This window comes from Anopheles aquasalis, chromosome 2, assembly GCF_943734665.1.
Source record: "Anopheles aquasalis chromosome 2, idAnoAquaMG_Q_19, whole genome shotgun sequence".
Classification (NCBI taxonomy): Eukaryota; Metazoa; Arthropoda; class Insecta; order Diptera; family Culicidae; genus Anopheles; species Anopheles aquasalis.
In genome coordinates, this window is record NC_064877.1 from 16,964,631 (window position 1) to 16,982,500 (window position 17,870).

General features: G+C 48.1%; 1 protein-coding gene across 1 annotated transcript in view; it reads left to right on the forward strand.

Annotated features, from left to right (window-relative positions):
* Window positions 1-17,869: 17,869 nt before the first annotated feature.
* LOC126578928 (39S ribosomal protein L34, mitochondrial) overlaps window position 17,870 on the forward strand; it is a 544-nt gene continuing 543 nt past the window's right edge. Inside the window, exon 1 of the mRNA XM_050241998.1 lies at window position 17,870. This exon is cut by the window's right edge and continues 176 nt beyond it. The gene's annotated coding sequence lies outside the window, so the exon portion shown is untranslated.

Here is a 17,870-nt window from a genome sequence, read left to right on the forward strand (position 1 = left end):
CTCTAGTGGCGTGGTTCAATTTACATCTCGATTCCACTTTCAAAACTATGTTTTTTCTACGAATAAATAATGTACTGGAAAACAGGTTTGCGTTGCACATTACGCTGCGTACTTTTTGCATCCCAAAAACCAATGTGGTTCAAATTTCTCTCATTCGCATTCTGCTTCCCTGAGTACATCAAGCAGCATCTGCTACCCACGGGCCGAAAGTTCCGACACTGTGTGTACGCCTCGAGCCACCAACAGGCGTAATTAACGTCACCGGCATCAGGCGGCTCACGAACGTGCCGGGTGGAACGGGATGAGTCACGTCGGTTGTGAGCGACGATAATTATCACGATGATAAATGGAACTCACTAGGAACGAGTTCAGAAATGCGACCTTTCCCCTTCCGGCATCGATACGAACTTTCGTTGCAAGGATAACGCGCTACCGGCAAACGGAAAAAATCATTCGTCATTTAATCTGGCTACGATGGCGAATACTAATCACTCTAATGCATTTTCCATGATGCCACTGTATTTCATAAATTTCTATCAAAACATAAAACTTTAAGCAACATAAGAGCGTGAGACTCAACTGCTTTTAGTGTTTTATTTTCTTGATGGCACTCCGTTAATGTACATCCCTGTCAATGGAGGCACGGCACGCTGACGCAAAATACATTTATCTCATCTTCTCTAATGAGATATCCAGCAGTATCCGAACCGTAACGGAGGCTACATAATTAGGACACAAATTGGTCGGAGCACCAGGGACGACGGTTCACGGATGCTCGCACTTCGACACCACCACACGTCGTCTACTTCGTCTTCTCGTATCTCAAAACGTTACACGACGAGGGTCTTCCATTTTGTGGGAATCTTGCGGAGGGCTTTTGTCCATTATTTCTTACGAGATCCGCCTGCTGCTGCTGCTGTGGCGGAGTCTAGCGTCCTGTTCGATCACTTCGCTCCGATAGTTCGAGCGTTCGCCGTTGGTCATTGTATCAATCAGTGGCGCACCGGGAGGATGCGGAATGAATTGCCAATTACCTTTAATAAGATCGTACCACCACAAGCGCTAAAAATAGCTTTCGGAGAGCTGCCGCTTCTTCAAGAGCCTCAAGAGAGAAGTGGACGAGCCGCTGATAAGGAGTCAGTCATCGCGTTCGGTTCGAGGCATCGAGCGACTGGCGAATGCTATCAGCACGGAGGGAGGCACGGCATTAGGATGAGGCCACGTGATCCAATAAAATACTATCCAATACAATATGGAACGCCTTCACTGCGAGCGAACGTAAGCGAATGGTTTGCAATCACTGCATCGCCCAGATGTAGTGTATTGTTGTTCGATTGCAGAGTACATGTATACGACGGGGTCTGGAAAGTACTCGCCATGATGATGATGATGCCGAAAGCTGAGGGATTTGTGCTCAGCAGCGGTCTACCCCCCCCCCCCCCCCTGACGGAACAACGGACGAGTAACGTTCCGAATGCACTCATCGCGCGCTGAAACGATGTTAGCTCGTTGTGCAACCGACCTCTGCTGTTGTGCACCGTCAGCAATGGTGGCTAACGAACACAAAAGACAGTTGTGTTTCGAGCAGTTTCTATTGAATCCTTTGTTCGGCGTTAATTAAGGTTCAGTTGTAAGTTGTAAAATACCTGACATACACTTCCAGGGAATGTTCCACCTCAACATCCTTACAAATTGCGCCCTGTACGGACAAAATTGAAACGATAAAAATAAACGCTAAATGAAAGTGAGCATATTGCTTTAATCAAATGGCTCCTGTTAACTTTGCTGCCATCTGGCATCGAGGACGAGAAAGTGCCGGATCCAATCAACTAAACTCACCGGAATTTGGAAACGCAAACGATCAGCAACAACATCACGATAGAAACACGATAGTCGATGCTTCCGCTGTTCTTCCGCTAACAAATTAATCCCCGTGCGGTGTGCAAAAGGACACACTGAAGAGTAGAGTTTGTAAATTGCTGCTGCACACGTTGAGGTCTGTGCACTCCGGATGCAGCTGCACCAGCAGCGTAATCGTTCATCTGATTGCGTGCCTGATCCAAAGTCCCGGAAGCTGTGCAGCTGTGCAGCTGAGAATCAACCACGCAGCCGGAGCTGGAGTCGAGGAAAAGGGAAAAACAATTCCCACCTCTGGGACCACTCTTCCGAGGTGTATCGCCGGCTGGTCCATAAAATGATTACATGGGGAACGTTATCTACCAGCCAGCACCAGCCACTTAGCCTTATCAGAAACCAATCAAACCACACCACACCTCGTCATCCCCATTCACCATCCACGGGTTGGCACGCAGATGCAAATGCAAATGCCATTTTCCGACCCAACGGTGGTGGTGGTGGCCACAAGAGGCCACGCCACGGGCCACGGGCCCCCGGGGCAAACCAAGCGAGTAAACAAATTCAATGCTCTTCTTCAACCATTTACTCAATTATCTCAACGATCTGGTTAGGGTTCATTGGAAGGGAATGCGCGCGCCCGCAATAGGAGCACCATCACGACCTGGTGTAAGGTCGCTCAAGGTCGCCCGCCGTCCCCCGTGGGGAGGATTGGCAAGTCCCACAACAACAGCCGGCGCACCTAGCGACCCCGGGGTAGAGGGCCCGTGGGCCAATTACAGTTAATCAAATTTCTCGCCACTCATTTTCCACCTTTCGACGATTGGAAATCCCATCGGCGTGGCACGAGCGAGTGAGTGAGTGAGCGAGCAGCGTGTAGAAGCCGTTGAGTAGTCGGTCGTTTAGTATAAGTGACCCAGTCAAGAGTCGCACCGATCTCGATTCGATTCGATTCGGGACCAGAAAGTGGAAACAAATGAAGTGTGCTATTTGGTGTGCTCGTGATCACTAAACCACGATGTTATTCTTCCCAGAAAGAACCGTAAAAAAAACGGTTCGATCTTTCACCAAATTCCTCCAAATACGGAGAACACGAATCCCCGAGGGAGGCGGCATGTGATGAGCAAAAACGGAATGATTATTTGATGATTTTATAGCTTTTCAAACCCAGCGAACCGTGATGGAAGGGAGCCAGGGGCAGAGGGTTCGATTTAGGTTTCCCGATTTCCCGCGTGATTCGCTCCCATTCCAAATTTGGCCAACGGTGCTGTATCTCATTTGAATCTCGTGAACCTGCTGCGCCCGGCCACTCCACCGGAATGTCGTGTACAAATATCCTACTGTCCCTGTCACTGACTGTCACTTTCCGTTGCTTTGTGTGTCATTTCAGTTCTGTAAAAAGTTTCGCGTCGGCGAACGATGCTGTGAATTCGAATGTCTGGATCCGCCCGGTGAGGACGAGATGTATCAGGTATGTATTGCCGGTGCGCACCGTCGCCGGAATGATAATGATTCCGAAGAAACACACCTTCCACCGCTAGGTCTATGCGTTGCGTTGCGTGGCGTTGCTCGGCTTAAACGCTCCATCTCCTTTAATATCCTCGTTCCACATTCATGTTCGCAAGCTTGTCGCGTGGGTGGGGAAAACTGGAGGCCAAAAATTTCCCGGAACAACGCCTTACTTCCACCACCACATGGTAGAAGCACATGCATACCATACCAACCGTACAGGGTGGCGGCTCCACCGTATTTCATCTTCATATTCTCACACATGCCTTACCCTCGAAACCTCCTCGGTTTTGTCTGGTTACCGTACCGTGGTTCTTCGTGTATCCGCAAACTGATTGCAGCCTTCCGTGCCTTGCCTTCATTATTATTGATTGCCTGGGCCTGGGCCTAGACCTAGGACGATGAGTTTCACGATATGGTGCGGACCTGGTCCTGCTTGCAAAACAAGCTGCTGCTGCTGCTGCTGCTGCTGCTGCTGCTGGGCAAGTAAATAGCTTGCAGCCAGTTTCGATTTCGCAACCACAACCTGCTGATCGGGAAAATGTCCGCATAACGTGCTGCAGGATGTCACTCAGCGAGCTCTCTCTCTCCTTCTTCTTCTACTCTCTGTTGTCCTGCGGTATCCTAACCAACCAGATGTCACTGCCAGTGATGGGATGCGACATCGCGTGGAAAGCATGTTGTTGGAATGCTGGAGAGGAGAAGAAGCACAGCGTCTAGAGCAAAATATAATTTCTTTCTCATTACGGTCCCACGCCAGGTTGCCATCGTTGCCAAGGATCTTTCATAACCATTTTCGGTGATGAGGCAGAAGTGTTTCTTCCCCCGCGTGCTTCCTCGATTTCTTCGGCATCGTTTACATCACCTCGGTTGTTATTAACGCGATATAGTACCTTCCGTGATCTGTCAGCTAGCCTCGCTCGCTCAAGCTATTCGAGTAATTCGGACCAGCATTTCAAAGTGTGGAAGATTACAAACTTTCTTGGAAAGCAGATCACTGGTCACATCAGAGCTCACTGAGCGCACTAAGCACTTAATGATTTCTTCTGGGAATGTCCTCCGTACTACATCTACTCGTCAGCCATTTGCCAGCAAATGGCGCAAAAAAGCCGGCCGGCTGTCTGCTTGCTTACCTGCTACTACATCGCTTTGAGGCATTCCTCGGAAACCATTTAACGTTTTAACCCACGCCCTATTCCTCCTGCTCCCAAAACACCACCATTTAACCTTCTCGAGAACTTTCATTTCAAATATTTCTACTCTCTCTCCCTCTCTCTCTCTCTCTCTCATTCAATCCCTGACGTCAGGCTCGGCTCCGGAAGCGCGCTGAGATACTAGCTGGAAATGGGGCCAACGGGCTGTTACGGTCCGGTGGTGGTGGTCCGGATGGCCTCTGGACACTGGCGAGCAGAACATCCCTCGGGCTGCCGGTGCTGGTGGCGTTAGTTAACCGTGTTACGCAAAGGTTGCTGTTGCCGTCATAGCTTTACTGAAAGTACATCCACGCCACGGTTACGCTGCTCGGTTTCACTTCATAACACAATCTGTTACACTTTCTACGGCAAAGTGGCGAGCGAGCACAGAGGTCAGCCAGCGGCGCCACCGTCGCTGCTGCATACCGTTATAGGATATTCAATGGAGACAGAAGAGCGTTTCAAATGAAACACCCGAACCGTGGCCGGCCATTTGGGGGCACAGGATCGCGGCAAGTACCAAAAACCGCGTTTAACCGGAGACAGGATTGCAAACCCCGACAAGGCCGACCGATATTGTGAATGTAGAGTAGCGAGGGCCAGAGGAAGCTTGGAACTAGAGTGGAGATGAAACAATTTTTAAAAATCCTAAAAAAAACTCGTGATTACTAAAAAAAACGCTACTTTAAAGATACTCTAAGATGGCGGTTACAGCTACTTTAAGTAAACTAATGAGCAAAGTACTAATGCGAAGCGTGAGAAAGAGAGAGAAAAGGGGAAGGGGGAAGCGAAGCGACTGGTATGCTGGGAACGGCGAAGCAGAATACAATTAAGGCAAACACTTAGTCAATAGGCTCTGATGGTTTTTAAACGACGTCAAAATAAAAAAAAAACAACAGAAACAAGGAAGCAATTCGCTCCCGAAGGATAATAAGCTATAAGTCGATAAAGCGGAGAAAGAGAGAGAGAAAAAAATGAGGATACCGTAACCAGGGGCGGCACAATTAAAACCAAGTCTATTCTAACATAACAAAACACTTTGCTAAAACTTTGCAAACTCTACTTTTCATTAACAACAACAAAAAAAACTCAAACAAATCGAATTGCAAACACACATTTGTGGGAATAGACTCATTGATTCACCAAACCCATACCACCATACCAATACGAATCATCAACATTAGGGCTGTCCTGGCCGCGAGGAGACCGCGCTACCAAATGCTGTGAAACGAATTAGAAAAAAAACGGAAGCGCCATTCGGTGCCATGTTTAGTGTTCCCGCACAACGCGCTAGTGACTGGTCGTTGGGAAAGTCTGTGCGCCGGTCGGTCGTCGGTCGTCCTCCTCCGCTTGCTCAATCGACCACCGGCGCTGCGTGGATGGATGAGCTCCCATTTTGTACAAATTGAATACACTTGTCTCCGGATCCGGGCTAGCGTGTCTTACGGTTTCTCAGGCGACAATTGGCCAACAGGGAAGGGGTTCGTTTGGTGAATGGACGAAAAAAAAAACGAGAGCGTAAAACGGGCGCCAACAAGCGTTATTTCACGGTCCAATGAGCATCCATGCTCCTCCTCCTTCTCCTACATCAGTCTCCGTCATTCCGGGAATCAATTCCGGGAACTTTATTTTCGACCATCGATCACACACCATCCGACCAGTCACACCGCCAATCGATCGATCGATCGATGGATGTGCTGCCCAACCCAGGTCGTCTGGCACCAACAAGCGTTATCACACTGGAGGCAAACCACATCCAAGCAGTTCCGCCAGTTACCCTGAGAACCTGAGAACGCGCTGCCACCAACTCTAGACACAAACTTGCCAAACGCAATCAATGGTTTTAAAGGAATGTTTTTGCTCCGGGAAAGAAGGAGGAGGGGGTGGGGTGGGAATGGTAAAAAACTCTTCTTCCGGAACGTCCTGGATGCAGGAAGTGAGTACGAAAATCAAACAATCAGACGAGAGCGTCGATGGTGGGCCAAGGTCTTGAGTCAGTTTTGGCTCCAAGGATTCGGCTTCCACGCTACAGAGAGAGAGAGAGAGAGAGAGTGCTACGGTGTGCTGAGTCACGGTGGTCTACGAAACCTGCATTCTGTCCGTCGCCTGTTCGGTTGCGTGTTTGCCTCGATTCTCGAGTTCCGGTTCCGGTCGTCCGTGAAGGCTAGCTTATCTAGCAGTGGTGGCCAACGAAGGTGGACATTAGTTCCAAAGACGCTGGTCGCAAACACACTCACACGCATAAATTTTGTTATTGCCCGATTGCGACAGCAAGCTGAGGGCGCCTAGGGCTCCTCGAGCTCTCCAGATTCCGATTCCCGCGAACGACCTTGCAAAAGCGTCTTCGGAGCAGGAAAGACATTCCGTCCGAAAAGTGTTATCAGAGGGAGGGACGACTGTTCCAAGACGCCAGCTGGGCTCCATGTGGCATGTTGGCTCGTGTCCCAAAGCAACAGCAACGGCACAAAGGGTCCCTCCCCCCCCCCCCCCCCCCCCTGTTCGAGGCCAATAGTCGGTTTGGTTGAAGAATCTTAATTTGACTTGCTCTATGGGGTGGAATGTCGACGGTCGACTGTTCCACTCTTCGGTCACTATGGTAACAATGGGCCGTTGTGTTGCATAGCTGTCAGGCAGGCTGCAAGGTTCTGGTTCTAGTGAGTAAAGTTCGAAGCGGCAAAAAAAGGTGGCCATTTTGGCCACAATTTATGAGTTCCTACCAAACGAACCGTACGCTTTCAAGCGAACGCTGTTTGCACTGGGGCTTCACCGAATGACGAACTGCTGCCACTGCCCGAAAGCGAAATTACCGTCACTGCTGGCCTACCCTCGTTTTCGATGTTACACAATCTTATCGCACTCCGATGCCGACACTTGAAATTCGACGCCCGGACCGACGTTGTCAACGAAACAGAAACACACCGATGACGTGCCAGGATATAGTGCTTTGCGGCATCGCGCCTCGCGGCATCACGTGGGACTATCGTAATGTGCACATCCTTCTTCAAAAACCACCTGCAACATCCTGACACATGTTCGTCCGCGGAATGCCCATCAACGTCAAGCATCCGCGGCAACATCTGTGCTACAGTATGGCGACGACAAGAGCCGCCAACAAAAGGGGACCGCCTTGCTAATCCATGATCGTTGGCAGATGCTGTTCAACGGGTTTGAACTACCGGCGTAGGCACTTGGTGTGTTGCCAACATTGCACGGTGCGACCGTTGAGTGTACCGTGGCTGTCCGCTAGGGGATTACCATGTTCCCCGTTCCATGTTCTCAAGAAGACGATACCAAAAGGTCAAAAGTCAATCAGTCCATTTTAGTACTCCCGACTCATATTTGCAACGCCAGGCGGAATGCCACTAACATTCGGTTTCCTGGAGCTGTCTTGGTAGGCTACGGGATTGCTTACGACGAATTGTGAGTTGGTGTAATTGGGAAGCAATGTTGGTATTGCCATTCTCTTCGAGAGAATTTCGGTAAAATTGAGGGCCCAGCCACAGCGTACAGCGTGCTCGTTACCCATGATCAAACGATATACATATTCACGGAGAATCTTGAAGAAGCTTGGGGGAATGGACATCCATTTTGCCTAATTGGTACCAGGGTTACGGAATCGTTCAAAGAATGCTGCCCAACGAACGCGTTTCGTTTATTGCCTTCGTTTAGGGAGCACGTGGCAGCGAATGGAATGCGATTCAACTGCTTTGCGTTACCTTTCCGTTTGTATCGCATCATGCTTCCTGCTTTTAAAGCCGCCTCCACGCCCTTTTGGCTTTCAGCGAAACCGAAACATGGTCGTTAGAACGCCGAGAATCTTACTACGAGTAACAAGCTCGATAGCCTATAAGCTTCCCTCAGACCGGAAGCTCACACCGACAACTAATAAATCAAGGAATTTCAGAAGATTTGAACAATGTAGACAATGGACAACGGGGTGATAACAAAACCGCTGCCTTTACGGCACCGGAAAGCTGTTGCAGAGCCGAACACAATCACTACCGAGCGAGCTAGAAATATCGATCGCAAAGCCACCAATCCGATGGCCACCAATTGCTCGGTGAAACGTTTCCTTCCTGTCTCTGGACCAAGGTCAAACCATCTTCCGGTTGTCCGGTCGCACCGTTCTGTGCGAATTTTCTATTGATAACAAAGATAAGTAGAAGAAACTCCGAAAAATTCAAGATTAGACCAACACCGTCGACCGTCTCAAACCCTTCGGCCGGTAGTTCGCCGACGAACTGGATGGACCAAAACGGAATAACACCTGCCAAATGAACTACAGATCGGACAAAAACGAAACCCGGAATGTAACACGTCGGGCAGGATCTGGGTTTGACTTCGTTCACCAAATTATCTTTGAGAAGGGTTCGCGTCCAGCAGACGGCGCTGGCGCTGCACGCGTGCTGTGATCAAACGGTCGGTTAGATAATTGCTTTCCAAGAAATATCGGAAATAAAGGTGCGACCTTTAAGGGGACGTATTGATCCTGCTAGCCAGTCAGTTAGGTTCATTGACTGTACGCTTTACCACAGTAGCAGTGGCTCAGTGGTAAGCACTTAACCTTCGCAATGGAAGTGATGTTTGTGTGACACGGACCTGGGGAGAGGAGGTGAACGTCGCGGCTTTTTTTTATGGAAACGCCCTCGCAATCAACCACCATAACTCGTTTGATCATTGATTAAATAAACCCTCTTCGCACCAAGCCATTTTGACCTTCCAGATGGACCAAGAACAATAGCCGAACCACGGAATCGAAGCAACCGTGGGCTTAAACCTTGCCACCGTCCAGCCTGCTCCGTTTAATGAGCATCGGTGAATAACCTGTTTTCTCTGTTTTCTTCTTTCGTACCCTGACGGCAGCAATAAATTCCATCCACCAAACCTCCTTTGATCCTTCATCGCCAAAACCAGACCCCCTCCCGCACCGGTGGTACCGATGTTATCGATTTAGCCGCTGCTCACTAACCTTGCAGTCACCGGCCATCGAATCCTAACCACCAAAAAACGCCCCCCGGCCGAAAAATCGTTTGCACTCAACATTTATGCATAGAATTCAAGCAATGAGCAACGTTTTGCCTTCAAAAAGGATGCTTTTTCTTCTCCATCGCTCCATCGACCTTTTTTCTGCATATCCTCCTCTTTCCCGTCCTGAATGATGGACTATTTTTTGCCGGCTTCTCAAACCGAACGGTCCGACGGTTTTCAGCCTAATAGGTGTCAATAGCGCATGGAAAAACAGTGTTTTTTCGGCGGCGGGGGGAACATGGCGTGGCACCGGTGAGGGTTAAAACGGTTCGACCGTTTTTTTATTCCTAGATAAACCCAAACCCACCACACAGCAGGTTGGTGTAAGACAGGTTTCAACTACAACAAGAGCAACAAAGGCGCAAAAAAACAGATCACAACCCGAAAAGTACAAAAGGACCTTACCGAGAAGGGCTACAATTTGGGGAATCCAGACACGGGAACGTGTATTGTTCGGCGCTGCGATTTATGCCGATACCAGCAAGTGCGAGGTTGCAGATTGAATTATACTTGGATTAAATCGATCGACCAGCTAGTACAGCTTCAAAAGACAAAAAAGGAATGGAACAGAAAAGGGACAAGATAGGTTGCCGCGTTGCCACGCGACACATCACGCTACAGTAGCCATAGGGTGGTGCTGGGTTCAGCATGGGTTAGTCAGGGATTACGATGACCAGGCCTCGGTCCATGTTGGTCCACCTCGAACTCGTTCGCTGTGGACTTTTTGGGACATCGGTGTGCTCGAAGGCCGGAAACCAGATGAAACCCTGCCAAACAGGGTCATTGTATCGGTAGCGATAATACCCTGTCTCTCGAACAACCGCCACCACCCTCTCCACCACTGGAGGGGTCCGATCGCAAAAGGATGCCCGAAAATAGACGAGCCAAACCCTGGGAGGAGAGCCCAAAGCTTTTGGCTAGTAGTAAACGGACACGAATACGCCGACCGGCATCGAAAATAAAGGACAAATCGTCCGTGCCGGAGTGGAAAATAGAAGGATCAGGAAAATGGTGCTACTGTCGATAAGTATTGGTAATCCAGGGGCCCCTCCTGGTCCCTCCTGGTCACTGCTGGAGCCTACCAGCCGGCCGCCAGCCCGCTATGAGGGGCACCGGCGTTTTATCATCGTTTTAATGTGTCCACAATGACCCTCAACGGGGAGCGTTTATGTTGCCAAAACATGCTGGTCCCCATGCCATGCCATGCCTTCGGTAGCTTCGCTCCATTTCGCCATTCTTTTCATCGCTCGAAGCACCCAGCCGTGCGATACAGGATATCCTACGGCCGGGCGAGCGGGCAGGCTGGCAAGCGGGATGGAGAGCGAAAAAAAGGGACAGCGGACAGAGCGTCCGTTCACGAACTTTAACTTTCCACCGTTCCGCCAATCAAATTTGCCGAAGGAAATGACGAATACCAAGAATTGCTGCTGGCACAGGTTCGGAGATTACCGAAAGTTGGTGAAGTTAAAATTTAAACGGCGAACAACGGTGTTGGCCATGAATTCAGGTCAATAAATGTCATCCTGCAACTGCTGGGGATCGGATTTTTGGACCGACCTGTCCTACCGCTATATCCTTATTCAATTACAATTACAACCATCGCTTCTGTTGTCATTCCCATCACCAACCATCGATCGGCGATCGACTTCGTACAGCCTTGATGCGCCCGTTTTCAGTACAGAGCACCGCATTGTGGCCCGGTCCGTCGTTGAAAACGACCGGAAACTGTCACATAAAATTTTATTATACATTTTTCGTGGTCGCCATCGCGGATTGTACCAACCGGCACGAAAAAAAAAGGATGAAAATGGAAAGCAAACTTTTGCCCAAAACTGGTCCGCCACAAAACGGCGGCACCCGAACCCGGTGTGAGCGGCGAAGTGAAGGGAAGTCTAATAAAATTGGGACACAGCACAGGGTGCACGGGATCCGGTTCCGAACCGGGTATGCGTCATCCCGTGATGTGTTGTGTGTGCACCAATGGCGGCCGGATTATTAATAAAATGGCCGGTCCCGGACGTGCGCTGGCCGTGCCGGAATCGGAAACATGGAACAGCGGAAAACAAAGCATTGGAACGCGTAAACAGCCCCCTGGCCCGGTTCCAGGAAGCAGCATGTCGTCGCCTGCTGCGTCCGTAAACAGATGTTGCTGCTACTGCTGCTGGTGACGCTTCCAAGAAGGGGCTAGGGACTAGATGGCTGCACGTGTCCTTGTTTGGGGCGCACCGGAAAAGAAAGCAAGAAATGTGGAAAGTACAGTTGTCCAACACGACACGACACTGCACCGCAGCGATACGGAGCACTGGTTCATTCCATCGATTCCCAGAGAGAGCCAAACGCAGGTCTAACACAATGGAATATGAGATTCATGATTGACGGGTGTTTTCCTAAAAACGCCAGTCAACCGCAAGATGTCCCCACGTGGTTTTTGGTTCCAGCTCCCGTACCGGAAGCTTATTTTTGAGACTTCGGTAATACCACCCACGAGCACATTGCATGGGCTCTAGGCGACAGTATCATCAATCAAAAATGTATGTCCGTACCCTGTGGCAGCCCCCAAAACCCACACGAAACCGGGAGGAGTAGTAGCGCTAAATGCGTTTGTCTTTCACTTGCCTTTGCGGTTTGCGCGTCAAATCCTGCAATGCGTTACGGGAGAAGGCCCGGAAATGACGGTGTGAAAACGCATTAACCAAACTGCTAACGTTGGTCACGCCGACGCTCCTGGCAGCACGCGATATTCCCATTGACCTACGAACCCCCGGGGGGGAGTTTCGCGGTGGAACACACAAAAGGACGATACATACCACGGTCGAATCGATGCAAAAAGGGAATCGTTGAATAGATTTTCAAGCAAAATCTGTTCTTTACGACACAATTGCCTAATTTCCTTGGCAAAAATTCAAAGTCACGCAAAGAGTCCCTTCTCCTGGAATAGGAATAGCTTTCACGCAGTTGAGCGTTGCAAGTTTATTATCATTTCGCATCGTAGGAAATGATTTAAAAAGTAACGCACAAGTGAGCTTTGGTAGAAACTTCGGTTTCGCTAACTCTTCGAACCCAAGTAGACGGTCCTCGATCGAAACGCTTGCGCGCGGTTAGGGAAGTCTAAATTGGAAGCGGATGCAACGCAAAATTTAAACTAAGGAAAGAAAAAAGTACTCCCGCTCAGTTCCCCGGGGAAAAGTTTGCAAAGTAACTTCAAGTTTGTTCCCTGTTTTTGCATTCTCCCAAACCGCCCCCGGGAGCGATAGCAGAAAGCTAAGGGCTTTCGTTTCGTTTAATTGTTTATTCAAAAGTAACCACGTTAAATTACCTCCGAAGGGATTCCAGCTTGGGACGTCGATGGTATCGTAGGGAGGTAATACTTTCATCATCTTGCATCCCACTAGGACACAACATTCCTCTTCGGCGTTCGCCAGAAGGTGCGAGAAGGACTGGGAGTCGGGATTCATTTCTGCACAGCTTCTTTCTGCACTTTACCTTCGCAATACGCGTGGTAGACAGAAGAAGAAGATAAAAACCAAAAACCACAAAAGGGAAGAGAGAAAACGTTGAATTGCATAAACATAACTCCCATCACCGTAGTCCTTACGGCACGGCTTGGAAGGATGGTTTAAAAGTGGAAGTGACAAAGAGCAAAAAGCAAACAGCGCGGTACCTTAACTAAAGTTGATGGCGGCAAAAGTTATCTACCTAGAGAACGATCCATCTCCTAACGGCTCATCACTGTGGTGCTAGTGGGTGTGTCGAAGAAAGTGTCGAAAGAACTCGTCTGAAGAATCCAACTCCGTGGTTAGTGCAATCGTTAGTGGCTGATGGCGCCCGGGAATTCCTGCTGGTACGTTAAGCAAATCATTAAAAAGCAGAACGTTCATTGTACCATTGTTAATGCCATTAAGCGAGGGCAAACAGCGGGGACTACAAAGTTCTTACAGACACCCCAAATTGGTGCAATAGTGAAGGAATGGATTCGGGAAATTTAGTCTGAAACAGGGCATCTACTTGGCGTTAAAATTAAAGAAAAAAAAGAAAAATTTAACAAGACACCACCAGCTGTATCTGTAAAATCTGCCAGAACTCCCGGTGAACGCTTTTGGCCGCGGTCTATTAGCGGTGGTTTTCATCGTCGCACTTGAACTTAATTGCTTCGTTCGAAACCATTATCTTGCGAAACAACTGCGGTATCTTCACTAAATGAAGCACATTCGCGCGAAACTTCGTTCCGGAGCGTTCTATCGACGCGCGTGGTGCGCAAGCTATTCGGCACCAACCGGAGGAACGGTAAAACAACGGACAATGGAGGGTTTCGGGTGGATTTCGATGGAAAATTGAGTTTTGCCCATTTCGTCTCGCGACTACGTCATTAGCCACTTCTCACGATCTTTGATAGCGTAATCGGAGGAGGCGCGTTTGATGAAATCATGCGTACCTCAGGCAAAAACAACTGGCACGTGTGGGGACAGCCATACACTCAAAGAAAGACGGGGCGGAGATTTATTTTTCTTTGAAAATTTTCCTACAAGCACGTGTTTCACGGGCTGTAAAGTAGAAGGAATGTGGGGTTTTCATTGGTCGCCAAACGATCTACTCATCATATCAACATCACATTCGCTAACTTTGCTACGGCTTAGTTCAAATGCAAAGTTTTGTTTAAAAAAATATTGAAACACTTCAGAGTCTGAGTCTAAAACAGGAGCAAGAAAACCAAAGCATTACAAGTCACTGACCAGCCAGGCTCAGAAGACGGCATCAAGTGTAAGCAAAGGGCCACGATTGGCGATGGCCAAAAGCGCGCCAAAACAGGACCATTGTTCGCAGCGAAGTGAAAACAGAGGACCGAATAAGTAATTACAAAACTCAAGACAAAAAAAAACTCAAAATGAGAACATTAAGCATTAAGCTTCGCACCGTCCGTATTCGGTTTCTTCAAACAAGGAAATCCCTTTCGCCGTCGCGGTTACGAGCCGCAGCAGCAGCAGCAAGGACTGTTTGCTCTCTACTGGGGATCCTTTATAGAAGTAGCGCCAATCTAGACATGGCTTCACGGTAGCCTGCTCACAGTAATCAGCACAGACGCTGCATCATTTTCCAGCGTCCAAGATCCACTGATGAACTTCTGTGCAGAGGAGCGAAAGAGCGAGGAAAAATCAATGACTCCACGGGAAGTCTCTCCTTTTCCTTATGTGGTTCCTACCGTACTACTTATGCTGCTGCTTCTTCTGTTCAGATGTGTCGTCATATATTAAAACCACACGAACACACACCACAAAAAAACACGCAAGACTTTATCAGCCAGCTGTGTCAGCCATGATAATTATAATGGCCTCGATGAGTACGCGGAATGGTCGGATTAGGCAGCGAACGGTGACTCGGTGTCGGTACCGAGCCAACCAAGCCACGCTTGGTTGACGATGGGTCCCAGACTTGTAGGGCTGGTAAAGCGTCCCCAAAGTCAGTGCTGCTAGAAAGCGGAAGCACGAAACTCGCGCTTTGCCAAAAAATAAACATCGTTTAAGCAAACGGTTGATGGAAGAGGAAAGAAGTGAATCTGTTTGGTAGAGAAGAAGTCAACGAAAAGCAGAAAAAATGGGAACAGCCCCGCTCGGGTGAGGGTGTATCTGTGGAAAGAAAGACTGTCAGTATCCGCGACACCACGACCTAGCGTCATTGGTGAAGCACTAGCATGAAGAAAGCACGAAACAAGTAGTACCTAGCAGTAAGGCAACCCGGAACAATGAATGAAGAACCATTGGACTGGTGTAGCGAGGGTAGAGTAAGGACGAGCGACTGTAAGAATAAAAATAACAACAAAGAGGCTACCGGCTTCACGGTAGTAACAGGGGAAGGTGTTTCGAGGGAATGCTGGAAACAGATGGGTAAGCATAAGCGACGAGCAATGGGAAAATGTAGAAAATGGGACAAGAACAACAGAAAACCAACCGAAAACAAACAAAAAAAAAACAAAACAAAACAACGGAAAAATCCACAGTGCCTTGTTTGCTACCGAAGCTTGTTATGCCAATGTCATCTTTCGCGGAAAAAAGTGGAAAAACCAAGAGGATAACCAAAAAAAATTATGACAAAATACGTCCTGCAAACGCAATCTCCGTTCCACGCTACGCGCGAATCCGCTGCCTGTTGAATGTCCACATGTCCCTGCTTTCAGCGTACGTATTTCAACTCCGCTCGCTCGCCAACGAATCCGTTTAACGTTCGTAGCATATCCAGCGATTCCGTAGCACTACCTTGGTACCTAGTGTGGCAGGTGTGTAGTAAGGCATTAGTAACGCCTGTCGCCAGTCCCAGACTTTGAATTCAAGCGTCCCCGAACAATTCGGAAAGGTTTTATCTCGCTGAGCCGAGTTCTCGAGCCGAAAGGATGCCGAGCCGTGTAGTAGCGAGAGCGTTGTTAAGTAACGAATTTGGCATATCTTTTTTAGAAAATATCGAAAATAAAAACCCTTCGTTTCCTTTCCCTTTTAGATATTAGTACATAGTAATAGCACTGTGGGGGACGCAGACCACACAGTGAGGCCAAGGCACACATGGCATCGTTAAGCTAGAACTCCTTCCAAAAGTGATACGCTACGCAAGCTGTTAATGCACTCCACACCACGGAGTACACTACGTACGTACGATGTGCAGCTGAAATGTAGAAACTCTAATCATCAAATAAACCAACCAAGAATCTGTTCCGCTAGGGCCTAATGCTGATCGCAGACCGCAACGTGCAAGCAACCGTTTCTTCTTCTAAAGTTTATCACTCGCTCGCTCCGTTATTATCTTTAATCCATCTCTCCCCTTGGCTCAAAATTGAGGTCCGTGTCTCCGTGTCCGAGGAGACAGAGTCTCGCTCTCTCCCTTAGTGGAGCTGCTGGCTGTTAATGGAACGGTGTGGTTGAATCAACTAATAGCAATCCCGGGAGTGGCAAATAGAAGCCCTTCTCAAGTAGATATTCGCTTAGTTAGTATTACAATGCAATGCGGCGCTAGGAAAGTTACCAATTTCAATAGACATTGAAAGTTCAAAGCGAATTGTGTGAGAGAGAGAAAAGAAAACCAAACCCTTCAAAATATGAACCTATCCAGTGTAAAATAGTTGTTACGTTTTTTCCCCTAGATCCATTTCCATTCATACTTCTATCAGCCTCGTTGGTTACTTTACAAATTCTAGAGATGGCAAACTACCGCGAGCGTGACCATTCCTTCGACTAGTCCGAACCGAGTAGAGAACAACATACGTTCCTATAGCGAGCTGGCAAGCACATGGTACGTCCATATCGAACGCTGGTGAAGCAAAGTGGTGAGGCCCGGGCCGTTAGTCTATACAATCGTCTGAGGCAGATGGGCTTGCGGAGGAGCAGCCCGCAGAGCCAAAATTATTCAAAGGACATGGGCAGCCATCCCCTTAATAATTAGAAAACAAGCGGAACAGGAAGAAAAGAAGGAAGGATTAGTAAACATACAGCTAAAACCAAGCAAAACCAAACTAGTTGTACAATTTTAAATCGATTTACCAGATCTACTTATGCCAGAAAATAACCGGAAAGTATTGGAATGTGTGAAAGACACTATCGGGAACGGTGCGGTTCGGTTCGGTTTGGAACTGGGAGAATGGGTGCCGAATCATTCACTTTGCACGGACACCTACTAAAGCTTTATTCCTTTTTTAACAAAATAAAAATGAAGAAAATTGAAGAAAAAAAGATTAAACAATAAACAACCAAAGATTGTTTCGAGCAAGCAAAGCAAAGCTAAGATTTGACTTACACTGATAACGAACAAAAAAAAGAGAGATAATAAATTGAGAAGAAATTCCTACTAACGCTAATAATAAATTTAAAACAAAACAAACCCTACTGATAATAGATAATATCCACTATCGAGCAGTGCATTTTGCTTGAGGTACCCAACGAGGTAATAAACAAGAAAATAAACATCCAGAAGAGACATTCGATTTATTTATTTTTTCAATCTCAAATCCATCTAAGCAAACGGAGGCCCGCAAAGACAATTTCAACAATAAAATGCAATATTCTGTGGAAATAGTAAACGTTCCTCCAGTATTGCTACAGCACGTGATTTTTATCGTGGACGATTTGAAAGAAACGAAGAATTTCGGTAAGTAAGGCTCTTCCCGCCACGAACAATCTTTGAATGCTACTAAATTGGTAAACTCAGCATAGCAACATTTATGCCCACCTCAAAACTACGCCTACCCTGAGTATACCAAGGCTTATTTCTGGCCTGTTATCCGTCCAAGTTAGCCCGGCTTGCGTGTTC